Genomic DNA, 14,599 nt, shown 5'->3' on the forward strand with positions numbered 1-14,599 from the left:
CAGGAGAAAACTGATGTTCTAACTTGAAAGCAGTTGGGCAGAGGAATTCCCTCTTACTCACGTGAACATCAGTTGGTTTGTTCTTTTCAGGCCTTCAATTCCCTGGATGGGGCCCACCCACATTAGGGAGTGCAATCTGCTTTACTTAGCTGATGTATTCAAATGTCAAAGTCCTTCAGAAACACCCTCACAGACACAACTAGAATGTTTGACCAAATGTCTCTGCAGCCTCTGTTCCAGTCAAGTTGACCACTAAAAACTAAGTATAACATTTTCTTAACCTCACATCCTCCTTTAACTTTTCCCTGTTTCACTTCTACACAACACAACCACATTCCTCAAAAGAGATACCTATACTTACTGTCTTCATTTTCACACCTCACATTCATTCCCTTTCCCATTAATATCTACTTTCATTCCCAATATTCCATTTTGCTTTCTTGAACCTTAGAAAAACATATTCCTCTATCAGGCTCTTAAGTGTGGGATTCGTCAAAGTTCAATCCTGGCCTTCTTTAATCTCTACTCTATAATCTCTTCCGAGGTAATCCTTGACTTCACTATACTACCTAAACACAAACAACTGCCAAATTTATAACCATTTTTCCCTTGGCTTTCTCAAAGTCATGACAAAATTAACATGTTTAAAATTGAAACCAAGAACAATATCTGCTTCCTTTCATCAACGCTGTCAACCCTTAACAATAACCATATCTGGTATTCTCAATCTCAGTGACTGATTCCACCATCTTCTCATCTTGCAAAAGCCACAAACCTTAAGGACATCTCTGATATTTCATTCTTCCTCAACCATGAATTCAATTATTTATCAAATCATGTTTATTTGATGCCTATGTATATTTCAGATCCTTGTCTACTCTATTTCTATTACCACTCATTTAACATATTTTCTGCATTTGCCATTGAATTGGCCTCCCTGCCAATTCCACTGTGTGTCCACTTTAAAATATTCTTCATGAGACATACAGATGGCCAAAAATCACAAGAAAAGATGCTCAACATCACTAATTATCAGAGAAATGCAAATCAAGACTACAATGAGGTATCAATTCATGCCAGTCAGAATGGTCATCATCAAAAAGTCCACAAAAAATAAATGCTGGAGAGGGTGTGGAGAAAAGGGAACCCTCCTACACTGTTGGTGGGAATGTAAATTGGTACAACCTAGACTATGGAGAAGAGTATGGAGGTTCCTTAAAAACTAAAAATAGAACTACCATATGATCCAGCAATACCACTCCTGAGCATATATCCAGAGAAAACCATAATCCAAAGAGATACATGCACCCCAATGTTCACTGAAGCACTATTTACAATAGCCAAGACACGGAAGCCACCTTAATGTCCATCAACAGATGAACGAATAAAGAAGATGTGGTACATATACAATGGAATATTACTCAGCCATAAAAAGAATGAAATAATGCCACTTTCAGCAACATGGATGGACCTAGAGATTATACTAAGTGAAGTTAGTCAGACAGAGAACAACAAATATCATATAATATCACTTATGTGGAATCTAATTTAAAAAAAAAATGATACAAATGAACTTATTTACAAAACAGAAACAAACTTACAGATATTGAAAACCAACTCATGATTCCCAAAGGGGAAACGTGGCAGGGGGAGGGATAAATCAGGAGCTTGGGATGAACATACACACACTACTATATATAAGATCGATAACCAAAAAGGCTATACTGTATAGCACAGGGAACTCTATATTCTGTGATAACCTATATGAGAAAAGAATCTAAAAAAGAATGAATATATGTATATGTGTAACTGAATCACTTTGCTGTACACCTGAAATTAACAAAATATTGTAAATCAACTATACTCCAATAAAATTAAAATTAAAAAAATAAGATATAATAAAATATTCTTCATGTTGTAGCCAGAATGATAGTTTAAATCGAAAATCAGATAAATGGCTGGAGTGTTTTTTTTTTCCTATTTATATGTTTTTGTACTTTATATATATGCATACAACTAATTGCTCTCTCTCTATATGTGTGTATATACATATATATACATATAATTGTCTCATTATGTGCTATTCACTGTGCTAGTTATTGGAATTTCAAATGCGAACGAGATAAAGACCTGCCCTTAAGTAGATCCAGTGAGAGAGCAAGGCTGGTTTCAGTGTTGTGTGATAAGAGCTGTTATAGAGGACAGCCTGGAATCACAGGAAGGGCACTCAGTCCATTATTGAGCAGTCAGGGAAGGCTTTCAGGAGGAGGTGACTTTCAAGCTGAAGAAAACAGAAGAACATGGATGGCCATAGTTGTGGTTAGGGAGATGAGTTGGGTCACATGGTTAGGGATCTTTGTTTGCTACACTAAGGAACTTAGAATTGTTTTCCAGGTGCTTATGAGAATTAAAAATAGTCTATTGAATAACTACCAATGACGATACTAGTTTTCATACTTATACACACATTAAGTATCACAAAACACTTCCAAATATATTGCCATTTAAGCTTCAACATGGTTTTACCAATGCCAAAACATTTTTTTTTCAGAGAGCCTATAGCACACAGAAGGTTACAGAGTGAGTAAATGTCAGAATCCAGAATAGTGCAGTTCAATCCACTCTTTCTATAAACAGGATATAAAATTCTGTCATTCTAAATAGACCTCATTGATCTGACACTGTGTAAAAACTGCCTTAATATTAAAGGGAAATATTATTTGTCTCTTCAAGGATATTTAAAACCTTAACTTTTAATTTAAATGTTGATTATATTGTAGTGAACCATTTAGGAAATATTAGGAAATACAGTCAACTTTTAATCATACCAGGTGGATCATCCTAATTCCAGACTAACTGCATCCCACTGACACAATTTCTTCCCCACCCTGCTGCCACCTGTCTGGTACCAAACCCGCTCAGCTGTGGAAACTGACAGCTGGTTCTTCAGGGGGGCGTGGTGGGAGCAGGCATCAGGTGAAAATGACTCATTAGCAATGAAATGGAAAAAATATGCAGACTTCCCTGCGGACATTTTGGATGATGCACAGTTCTTTTTTCTAAGGCTTATCTCTCTCTGCTTAATTGAGAGTTAATTGCAAAATAATAATAATATATTTAATTTTCAAAAGTTTCTGAAATTACTATGATGTGATGCCATCAGATTTAATTAATTTATTTACATTTCCTCCACACCAGTAAGGTTTCCATTTGGATGTGAATCGTACGGGCCAAAAGAAAAATACCCTAACGTTTTGGCTTTCTGTGCATTTCCAGGGATACTGCATTGGAAAGAACCCTGGGACTGGGAGTTGGCATACTGAATTCTAGTCATTCATTAGCTACACAGAATCATATAGTTCTCTGAACTCCTCTGGACATGAGATTGTACATGAAGAAAAGAGAATTTAATGGGCAGAGTGACTGAATTATGATTAATTATAGATTTTTATCTCCCTTTCCTGTTTCCTTTAGTTTTATTTACTTGAAGTTATTAATAGATTAGTTATTTCTCTCAAATATCTCTTTTATACTTGTGGATTTCTATACTGTTTAAAGATCTTTTCATTGTGTCTATGAAATACTTGAAATAGCAACAAAGTTTTATACTTGATTTTTCAAAAATGTAGTTTTCCGAGAAGAGCAAAGACAGCTCAATTTTCATGAAATTAAAAATACAGATTTTTTACAAAAACTTCTCATATATTATAAAATATCAATGATTGAAACATTTATAGAAAATTTTCTTATAGTGAGTTAATTGTTGTACAATGTCTCCTAAATGCACTTTCAACTATGGAAATTAATCATGTTTAGCTAAAGAATTTTTCCCATTTCTAAGACCGAAATGGTAGCAACACTAAAATGATTAGAAAGGAGCTTAATATACAAAAAAAGAACTGTCAGTGCACAGTGGCTTCCTGATAGTAAATAGTAATGTGTGCCTTTTAGGATCTTGGTTCTGGAGAGTATGTCCAAATGTTAGTGACACACTGATGTGCCAAGATTAACCCTGGAAACAACAAGAGAGACTGGCAGAGCTCCTAAAATAAACTTTTTTAAAACCACGTCTCACCTTTTATCATTTGAACTCCTTTCTCACACATGTGTCTTCTCACCTTTCTCATTTCCTGACAGCCTGAAGCTCTGCCATTAGTAGCAGCCACTATAAGTCATACTGTTACATCTGTCACCATTAGTTAAGAATACCATCCAACTTCAAGAAAACTAGAATCTTTTTCCTTTAGTCATTTTTGCTTCCCCAGGGACAGGTCAAAAGGGTTGCCTATAGCAAGTAACTAAGCACAGAATTGCTTGTTGAAATATTCCATTTCACAAAACCAAGAACTCCCAGACAAACCTTGTTACTGCTTTTTGTCACACATTTATTGCACGTATCTTCTATCTTGAAAAACTCTTATCTCCCCTAAGTCCAATGTCACGGAACAGAACTGTTTTTCAGACACCACAGCAAAAATCTTCACAAACCAGACAGCAGGCTGAAGTCAGTTTTTGTAGACTTTATTCTCTTAGGGCGTTGTGAATCTGTGAGAGCAACTAATGCTGAAAAAGGTCTTTCGTGCCTTTCTAGCACTGGCACTGCAGCTGTTAGCACTTCTGGTGTCAAGGTACAAATGTCATGAAGGTACTGTCAGTAAAGTAACACCCATGAAAATCAGCCTGGCAGCCTGGCTGGCCGCCAGAGCCTGTAATCATCTCGTTATATGCCACTTGGAGCTGAACTTCTGTTATCCCTGTTCCCTCCAATTGCTCTTAATTGAAGCAGAGGGATTTGCTTCACATCAATAGAATGAAAGGGTATTTTTGGATTCTTTAAAAGTGTAATTTCAAAACTGAAGACTAACTGAGGTGCTTAGAATATTATGGTTCAGCTTTCTGTAATTCATAAACGTGTGTCATGGGAGGAAACAGCTTGAATAAAAATGTGTTCCCCAATTCCCCAACCCAAGTCTTCTGTGAAGAGAGTACAATTGAAAACTTCTTCAAACAGATGAAAGACGTACAACACATGATGTTTATTTTGATAACTCTATGAGTTCTAATTAGAGAAAATTGCCCAGATGTAAGTAGAAATGATTAATCAATGAAGTGATTTCTTAGTCTTTAAGAAATTCCAGAATTTATTACAAAAAATGTATAAAAAATTTACTATATCTTGTCTTTCCTAAGATTCTCTGATTTGATTTTGGTACAATGCCATAACAGCTAAGGGGCAGTGGGAAGATGCATTTTCCCAGGGATAGGACTCCAGGGATTTGAATATCGACAAACTGCTCAGCATCATCAATTACTTTACGATTTGCAGTTATCATCAGCTTTACTCTTGATACGGTAATTTACTAATCTATTTGTCAGCATTTACAGAGGGATCCCCTTGGCCTTGGAGCAAAGCTTGTGGACAATTTTTCTGGAGACATCTGCCACCAGAGCACATAATCAGAAAATAAGAATAACCCGTCTAGGGCTTCCCTGGTGGCGCAGTGGTTAAGAACCCGCCTGCCAATGCAGGGGACACGGGTTCGAGCCCTGGTCTGGGAAGATCCCACATGCCGCAGAGCAACTAAGCCCGTGCTCCACAACTAGTGAGCCTGCGCTCTACAGCCCGTGAGCCACAACTACTGAAGCCTGCACGCCTAGAGCCCGTGCTCCTCAACAAGAGAAGCCACCGCAATGAGAAACCCACGCACTGCAACGAAGAGTAGCCTCCACTCTCCGCAACTAGAGAAAGCCCGCGTGCAGCAACAAAGACCCAACTCAGCCAAAAATAAATAAATAAATAAATTTATTAAAAAAAAAAAAGAACCCGTCTAGAAAAAAATGGCATATGTTCCCTTTCTATTCCAATTCAAAGGACAATGTCACAGGCATTACTTTCCCAAATCTGTATTTCTAGGTATATACACGTGTACACACATTCCCATGAGGTACAAGTCTCTATCATTTGTATCATTCTATCAAAACGGCTTTGCTAAGGTTACAGTAGCCTTCTAATTAAAAGAAATAATTATGAAAAAAATCACTGGCTTGCAGTATATGTTCAATCAATGCAGTCCTCTTCACTCTAATTATCAACATCAGTGGCCTATTTCTGAGATTTATCTTCCAAACTTCTATCTAATCGGTATACCCATATGGACATCTTATAGGCCTCTCAACCTTATTATTTTCATACCACCACAAAACTTTTACTTTTTCATCATTAGCCCCTGTTCCTATGGCTTTTTCATTCATGTAGTTCCTTGGCAAAAGCAAAATAAAATGTAAAGCATCATTTTCCTTGACACATTTTTTTATCCCGACTAAACATTTACTATATTCTGCAACTGCAACTCAGAAATAGGTGCCAAATCTGAACCTCTTTTTCATCCTCAATACTAAAGTTCAGCTTGGGGGGTTTCTAACTTGGGCAATAGCAGTGGCCTCTTAACATTTTCTTCCCATCCCTCTTTCTCTTACTACTTCAGTGTGTCCCGTCCCTTAAACTAAAGCCTGTTTGCTTCCGTATAAACAAATCTACAGTGCCACGCTTATGAACAGAGGCATCTGTAGACTTCCCTTTGCCAAAAAATAATGTTCAGAATCCTTAGCCTGTGGCTATTTACAATTTATTTTTTCCAACTTCATTAACTGATAGTACCCCTATGCTCACTGAAGTACTCACCATACCAAATGCTTTCATTTTTCCTTGATGTGAAATGTACTCTTCGCTCTGCTTCAGATAGACGTCATCTTCCGAACCCTTCATTACCTTGCTGCTCAGAGTATGGTCTGCAGAACAGCAGCATAAGCACTGCCTGGAGACTATTAGAAATGCAGAATCTCAGGCCCACCCCAGGCTACTGAATCAGAATTCCCCCTTTTACAAGCACCCCACTTTTAATTATACACGATAAATATTGTCTCTTCCATGAAGCCACTCTCTTTCTTATCTTCCCACTATATTCTTTTCACATCCTACCATGGTGCACATGCTGAAGCATTCTGGATATTTTAATTACACTTGGACACTCCTTCCCCTCCTTTTCTTCCTCCTCTCTTCTCTCATTTTCTCCTCCTCCTCCCTCTTTTCTCCCTTTCCTACTCTCCTTCACTTCCTATTGTTAATAGCAGCAGTAGTAATAGCTGTTGCATTAACATATACCTCTGGCTGTGGGCCAATTAACTGCTCAGAATTTTTTCTTCCAATTTGAATTTCCTTCCAATCTTGTTCCAGTGAAAGTTGGGTTTTCTTTTTTTTGCCCAGAAATTAAATACTCTTTATTGCTGTTTGATGATGAAAGTAAAACTAACCTTTACAAACATTGTCACCACTGAACCAGGGAAAGTAGTTATATGTAATGAGATGCTGTATTTCCAACTGTACATGGTATGAGAGAGCCATATTCATTAAATGAATGAAACAACAATTCAAAATTTTTCATGTGGTAGAATAATAGTATATACTCTTTCTATCAAACTATATCTGTGTAGTTGTAATTTTTGTTAGAAGGGCAACTGTGGATTGCTAAAATATTTCAATTGATTAAAACATTTTATAAAACGTACATTGAGAAGCTATGCATACCTTTGAAACTGGCATTATTCAATTTATAAGTATTTGTTGACTATCTGGATTTTGAAATTTGCTTATACATGGTCAAATGGTTTTCACATATCATCTAGTTCTGACCTCTTTTGGGCTAATATGGGTTCACATCCATTTTCTGGCTCATGTTCTCAGATACCTAAGAGCAAGACAGTCCTCACCATTCTTCTTTATTTGGAGCCAAGCACATGCTCATTTTGGAATATCTTCTTATGGACAAATTCCTTATTGAGTGAACAAAGTCTGGGCTATGACCAAGGCTGAAGGATATAAAATTATGGCACATTTTTGCAAACACAATATTTACTAATCTAGATGTAAATTATTAGATCATATCTTTGCTTTTCAGTTGTCTTGATTATTAAAGGCACAATTTAAATGAAGTTTTGTTAGATGGCCTTTACAATAAAGATACACAAAATTACTGAATATTAATTACATGTGAATCAATCCTTTTTGTAATGAACACATTTTTCTTTGAAAATGTAAACTTTAATTTGACCCAATATGCTTTATATTACATGCAGGGTCTGTGTTCTGTGGTAAAGTAAGTTCACATAAGCAAGAAGGATCCCCATAAAATACTAAATAAATCAGTTTGTCCTCTCATTCAACAGGTGAGAATTTTCCTGCTGTTTCAATGTTAACACCCTCTTAGCACATTTTTAGCTGTCTATAGAAATCTTCAGTCTAGAATAAATTAGTGGACGGACGTGATCTCAGAAATTAAATATTCAAATAGAAAATGGATTAATAAGACCACCTTTATAGCCAAAGAAATGAAGATCTGTGTCAAACTACAAATAATTCAAGCTAAAAAGGGCTCACAATGATTTACATATTTCAGGTTAGTTTGCTTTTACTCCTGAATAATGACCTACATTTATGAAATTATTTTGCAAGTGTGATCCTATATGCTTATTGTTAAATCTTATTTGGTTTACATTTGATGTCTATTCATTGAGCTTAGTATCCCAGAGAAAAGAACACTAGCAGAAAAACAACAAGAAAAAACCTTGAAACCTTGACTAATGTGATGATACCTGAGAGAAAGGCTAGTCTGGCTATAGAAAGTTAGGTGAAGTATGATTCCAAATAGCTCTGGTGCTCCACTTCTTTTATCTCTTCCTTCTGCTCTGCTCTCTTTCTACCAAATCCACTCCCTTTTTTTCCTGCCTATGAATAGAATGACTGCAATCGTTAAAATCTTATTTCCTTCTCTTCTTAATAGAAGACCTGCAATTGCATCTCCATTCTTCTGATTGCTTTTTGCCATTTAATTGTTGAAGGACTTAGAACAAAACCTTAATTTCTCTGAATTGCTTTGTTTTTTTCCCCATTTATCATATAAGATTTCTTTGAGAATATAATAACGATGATTATTGAATACTTACTAATTGCTGTAAAGTGTTCTCAGAAAATCACTTACACTATTTAAACGATGCCTCACAACAATCTTAAGTAGAAAGGCCAAATAATTTGTCAACACCATACAATTCAAGGTAAGCAGACTGAGTAGAGCCCATTTCCTTAACTTCCAGGATATTTCATAATGCCTTGTGCCGAATGTGAAGGAAGGATGTTATAATAGAAACTATTAAGTATCATATGGCGGAAAAAATGCATTTCCTGAAACTTACACATTGTGTGAAACACTATATTTAATCTTCTATGTTTATCTATATTTAATGTCCTATATTATCTATATTTAATGTTCACAACAACAAAAAAGAAATAAAGAAGTCATCATTATGATCTTTAACACATAAAGAATCTAAGGCTCATGGAAGGTCTATAATTTACCTCAGGTCAAAAAAGCAAGTATGTGGCAGGATCATTTTTCAAAATAATATATGCTGTCTTTAATCCAGGCACATCATATTACATTTTTTTTGCTCTCGAGCCTCATCATTCCATTGCAATTTTTGAGGAAGCAAATGATATATATGTTACTGTTATGTATTATATTTTTTTTGTTTTGCTTTTGTCTGTTGGATTGATATAAAATAGGTACTCAAATTTTACTGGAACAAATTTTCTCTACTGCATTTCTGATACTTCATTTCAGATGATGCAGACCTGATCACAGTCAAATAATGAGTTGATAGCCTCTTGGAATTTCTCTCCTGGCTGAAAGGCAGTGGCAGTCAACAAAACAGCCATCTGTCGTGATGTCTTCAGAGACAGTGGTTTAGGAGATACAAATTCTCTGAAGAGAATTTTGCAACAAGGTATATCTCTAAAGAGTAAACAGGGTTAAGAAAATAATTTCAGATAAAGATAAGAAGCTAAAAGAAAATATTTCTTAATCTTTCTTCAGGGTTTTGAGAATGATCAGAGAACTAAAGGTACTGGAATATTATATGAACAACTAAGTTTATGGTCAATTTTAATACTATAATAAACTAGCATGAAGAATAAAGTATAATTGACCTAAAATTACAATGCTATTAATTTCGAGAGTTAGAGTTTTTGAAAGGGCCTATATTTTAAGAACCACTAAAAATAAGTTTAACTTTAGCTCATTTTATACATTTGGAAAATATCAAAATAAGAATGTTTTGTTTTTAATAAAAAGAGTACCCAAGGGACAAGTTTGAGAATGGTAGTGTGATGAGCTCTTTGAACGCTCTCCCTAGTGAAACAACAAGAATTGATGAAAATCATTTAAAAAAGTGTTTGGAAATTGTCCTAAGAGCACACAGCAAATGAACAAATATTTATTCAAGGAAATCTACTATATCTGTGTTAGAGGTGTCAGAGTCTGTGGTATTCGAGCCATGACTTGCTCCTTCAATCTATCCCTCCTATCCACCTGCGCCACCTGCTGCACAGTGACGAAAAGCTCTACTCTGATGGGTATGGCCAAGAAAATGGGAGGTCAACACAATGCTGAAACCAAAATCTGAAAATGGCATTATAAGAATATATATATATATAGTACAAAAATGGCCTTCCTAAATGTGGACACAAAATTCTCTGACAAAAAATTAGCAAAGCAAATCTAGCAACATATAAAAAACATAGTATATCATGACACAGTAGGACATAAATATATAGTATATTGTAGCACAGTAAGAATGAAGGCTGGATGAATTTCCTACTTAAAAAACGAATCAAACTAATTAATTACATTAATAGAATAAAGGAGGGAAAAAGGCATATGCTCATCTTAATAGACAAGGAAAAATGTCTGATGAAATTCAATCAATGGAGAATTAACAAATTGTGACATATTTTCATAAATAACAATAAAAACTTCTGATATATACAATAGAATGAACAAATGTCAAATGTTATTGTAAGGAAAATTACAAGATGCAAAAGTATATACTCCATGATATCATTTTTATTAATATCAAGAACAGGGAAAACTCATATATGGTGATATAAATCAGGAAGTGGTTACCTACTTATAGTGAAAATTGAATAAAAGTATAACAAGTGTACTTCTCAGGTTATGGAAATATCCTATATTTTGATTGGGATGGTAGTTACATAGGTGTATATGTTTTTCAAAATTCATTAAAACATACACTTATGACAAATGAATTTAATTGTATGTAATGTAACTCAACTCAAATAAAAGGGTAAAGAGGGGCAAAAAAAAGATAAATTGTATTATGAAAAAATTTTCTAATATAACAACATCATAATTTTGTTCCATGGCTATATCACTATTTAGGAGTGTCCTGTTGTTGGACATGTATCTCACACCCAGTTTTTTGAGATTTTTAAATTATGCTGTTATAAATGTCTTTCTGAAAACACATTTGTTTACAATTTATAACATTTCCTTGGGAGTCAGTGCCTAAGAAGTTGAAATATTTTATATTTTATTTATTTTTTATTTTTATACAACTTTTAAAGGTTACTTTCCATTTAAAGTTATTACATATTGGCTATATTCTCTGTGTTGTATAATACATCCTTGTAGCCTATCTTACACACAATAGTTTGTACCTCCCACTTCCGTATCCCTGTTTTGCTCCCCACCATGGTAATCACTAGTTTGTTCTCTTTATCTGTGAGTCTGCTTCTTTTTTGTTATATTCACTAGTTTGTTGTATTTTTTAGATTCCACATATAAGTAATATCATGCAATATTTGTCTTTCTCTGTCTGACTTATTTCACTTAATATAATGCCCTTCAAATCCACCCATGCTGTTGCTTCAAACAGAAAAATTTCATTCTTTTTTTATGGCTGAGTAGTATTCCATTGTGTGTATATGTGTGTGTGTGTGTGTGTGTGTGTGTGTATATATATATATATATATATATATATATATATATATATATATATCACATCTTCTTTATCCATTCATATGTTGATGGGCATTTAGTTTGTTCCCATACCTTGGGAATTGTAAATAATGCTTCTATGAACTTTGAGGTGCATGCATCTTTTCAAATTAAGTATTTTTGTTTTATTCAGATATATACCAAGGAGTGGGATGGGTGGGTCATATGGTAGTTCTATTTTTAATTTCTTGAGAAACCTCCATACTATTTTCCACAGTGGAATCTTTCACAGAACTAGAACAAATAATTTTAAAATTTGTATGGGAACACAGAAGTTGAAAAATTTTAAATCTCTATGCATATTACCAAATTGCTTTAGGAAATTACTATATTGATTTGCTATATTACTATATTAATTACTATACTGATTTATAATTTTGCTATATATTTCTCTCTCTAGATCTATAGATCTAAAATTATACATATAATATACAAATACATAGATGTGCATTCACAACATTTGAGGTATAATTGATATACACTAAACTGTACACATTTAAATTATAGAATTTTATGAGTTGTGTTATATGTATACATCCCTGAGGCCATAACCTCAACCAGATAATGAACAGTTTCAATGCCCTTAAAAGTTTCCTTATGTCTCTTTGTAATCCTTCCCTCTAATGTCATTACCGGGTAACTGCTGGTCTACTTTCTGATATTATAGATTACTTTGTATTTTATAGTTTTTTCTATAATAGAATCATTTGCTATGATCTTTTTTTGTCTGTCTTTCACTCAGCACAATGACTTTGAGATTAATCTGTGTATTTATTTCTGAATATAGTTATATAAAACAATTGTTTGCTGAGTATTATTATATAAAACAATGGATTGCTGGCATTTGACAATAACCAATGTAGGATTTTTTAGAGAGGTGAGTGTGAGTGCACAAAACGAGTACCACCTTCACCTATATCTTGAGATATTTCTGGGATTTAGTGTAGGGAGGTAGAGCCCAAACAAGAAGCAATGGTCTTGATAAGTAGAGAAGATACATCTTATCGGTTGGGGCTGCCACAACCTACAAGATGGTGATTGGAAGAGCAGGGTCCTGAATAAAGGGGAGTTGTATATAGAGTACCCCATATATTTGTATGGAAATACTTCTTGGATCCTTGGTCAATTTCTGAACTACAAAAAGAACAGGGAAAAACTATGGAAGTTCTTAGAGGCAACAGCTTCTAGGAAGCTGAGAGCAAGTGAAGAATCTGGGATCTCCCAGTACAGAGAAGACACTAGTCTTCTGACTCAGCCAGAATGCACAGATTGTAGTGGACACCCTGTTCTCTCCATTGGAACCCCACAAAGGGCATGCAACTTGGAGTAAGAACCATGACATAAGAATTAGAGCTATGCATTAAGACTAGGGACAAGTAACTAATACAGACCCTTCTTAACAAAGCAAAATCTAGGGCTCTTCAGAATCAAGGTGCCCACCAGAACAAAGCACACCATTTTTTAGAGGAAAAATACAGTAACCAGGATCTCAACAGTATGCATCACAATATCCAGCATATGAAACAAAATAAAACAGTGAAACTGTGCCTCACGCTTACTGGGTAAATGACTAAATAAAACTTTTGAGCTTAACTTACAGAACAGCAGAAAAACGCAGATGTGGAAGAAGCCTGCCAACAACTTCCTCCAAGCCAGTGCTGCACAGTGCATTGAGGGACTAGAGTGACCCATCATTGGCCAAAAATCCACCATATGCAACACACGGAAACCCTTCCCCCCTTCCCTGAATTTGCACATGTGACCCATGAAGAGACGTGAAAGACAGTCGCTCCTGCACAGAGGACCTTGAAACATCCCTTTACCCTTTCACCAATCATTTCTTAGCCCAGACACCCTCCTACTCCCACAATAAATATCTTGCTCAAAAATCCAATGGAGAGACACATCTGAGCTTTGCCTCCTGTTTCCTTGCTTGGCTGCCCTTCAATAAATCCTCTTCTCTCTGCTGAAGACAGTTGCCTTAGTATTTGGTCTTTCCATTGCCTAGTGGACAATGAAACTACTTGCTGGGTTACAACGGCAACAACGAACTAGGTATTTAAAGAAATAGAAAAAATTGATTGATGAAATGTTATAAAATAGTAGACACAGACCCATACATGATCCAGATTTTGGAGTTAGCAGAAAATAATTTCAAAATAACTACGATTTACATTAAATAAAGAGAAAATATGGAAAATAGATGAAAGACAAAGTATCTTAACAGAGAATTATAATATATAAACATTCAAATTTATATTTTCTAGTGGTAACATACAATATCAAGAATTACTAACTCATTGAATGGACTTAACAGCATACTCAACAAAGTCAAAGATAATATTGGTAAATTTAAGGACTGGTCAATAGTAAATATGCAAACTTAAGCTGGGAGAGAATAATAAAAATGAGATAAATAGAGCATAAATGATACCATGTAGTCACATGAGCAAAAGTCCTAACATAAATATAGTAAGAATTCCAGAAAGAAAGGAGAGAGATTGGGACAAAACCATCATTTGAAGAAATAATGGATGGAAATTTTTCTTATTGCTTATACTCATTTGTATTTCCTCCTTGGACATTTGTTCATTTGTGCTCTTGGTTCACTTTCTTCTTGGTATTTTAATATTTTCTTTTCCATTTGTAAAAGCTCTATATTTTATTATTATCAATTTTAGATTATCCTT

The 14,599-nt window shown here is 34.8% G+C and overlaps 1 protein-coding gene across 1 annotated transcript in view; it reads right to left on the minus strand.

Moving 5' to 3' along the window:
* The window catches only part of CNTN5 (contactin 5), a 1,373,994-nt gene that overhangs the window by 1,058,345 nt on the left and 301,050 nt on the right, over positions 1 to 14,599 (minus strand). The window lies entirely within an intron of this gene.

Source organism: Balaenoptera musculus, chromosome 8 (assembly GCF_009873245.2).
Source record: "Balaenoptera musculus isolate JJ_BM4_2016_0621 chromosome 8, mBalMus1.pri.v3, whole genome shotgun sequence".
NCBI lineage: Eukaryota > Metazoa > Chordata > Mammalia > Artiodactyla > Balaenopteridae > Balaenoptera > Balaenoptera musculus.